The sequence below is a fragment of the Delphinapterus leucas genome, chromosome 6 (assembly GCF_059928025.1).
Source record: "Delphinapterus leucas isolate spDelLeu-1000000601 "Yukka" chromosome 6, BTC_Dleu_Yukka2, whole genome shotgun sequence".
In the NCBI taxonomy this organism is placed as follows: Eukaryota; Metazoa; Chordata; class Mammalia; order Artiodactyla; family Monodontidae; genus Delphinapterus; species Delphinapterus leucas.
The window spans coordinates 26,757,872-26,758,931 of NC_143134.1; the positions used below are offsets into that span (position 1 = coordinate 26,757,872).

Sequence of the window (1,060 nt, forward strand, 5' to 3'; positions counted from 1 at the left end):
CAGCCTATTTTCTAGTGAAGAAAAAGTGTAGTGAAGAAGATATAATTAAATAAACACAATAATAAACAAGCTATTTTATTCTAAATTAAATGGTCTGAAGGAAAGAAATTCAGTTCTCTGAGAAGATTTTACAGAGGAACTCAAATCTGGAGAGTAGAGGCAGGAAGGGCTTCCCAAAAAAGTGATGCTTTTTAAATTTTTATTTTATATTGGAGTATCATTTATTAACAATGTTGTGTTAGTTTCAGGTGTACAGCAAAGTGATTCAGTTATACATATACATGTATCTATTCTTTTTCAAATTATTATGAGAAAACAATTTAGGTTATTACAGAGTATTGAGCCTAGTTCCCTGTGCTATACAGTAGGTCCTTGTTGTTTATCTATTTTAAATATAGCAGTGTGTACATGTCAATCCTAAATCCCAATCTATCCGTCCCTCTCACCCTTCCCCCCTGGTAACCATAAATTCGTCTCTAAGTCTGTGAGAAAAATATGGAACGCTTCATGGATTTGCATGTTATCCTTGCCCAGGGGCCATGTTAATTTTCTCTATATGGTTCCAATTTTAGTATATGTGCTGCCAAAGTGACACCAAAGGAAGTGATGCTTGAGATGGTCAGGAGGAGTGAGCGTTAACTGTGGGGTTGATAGAGTCTTCAGGGGAAACACCATCCACAAAGCTTCATGGTGAAGAAGGCATGAACAATTGGGGAAAAGGTTGTGTGGCTGTGGGAGGGAAGGATGGAGGGAAAGCACCAGATAAGTTTGGAGATCCAGGTATGGTCCTGGTCATCCAGGGCCTTAGAGACTGTGGAAAGATGTTGGTGCTTACCCCGAGATCAATGAGAAGCAAGTAATGAGGTTTAATAATGTGTGTGTGTGCGCACATGGGCATGCACACATAAGAGGCAGATAAAATTATTAGATTTGTGTTATGAAAAGAGAACTCTGGCTTCAGTCTGAAGAAAATAAAAGAGAGTTCAATTGACATGAGGAATCCAGTTAGTAGGATTAGAGATAAAAAGTAACTACAGTTTACTCTGGAATGGTAGCAGTG

General features: G+C 38.1%; 1 non-coding gene across 1 annotated transcript; it reads right to left on the minus strand.

The window, feature by feature from the left end:
- Nucleotides 1-489: 489 nt before the first annotated feature.
- On the minus strand, nucleotides 490-595 carry LOC115802007 (U6 spliceosomal RNA). The gene has a single exon (XR_004022376.1). It is a non-coding gene; the product is annotated as a U6 spliceosomal RNA (small nuclear RNA).
- Nucleotides 596-1,060: the final 465 nt, after the last annotated feature.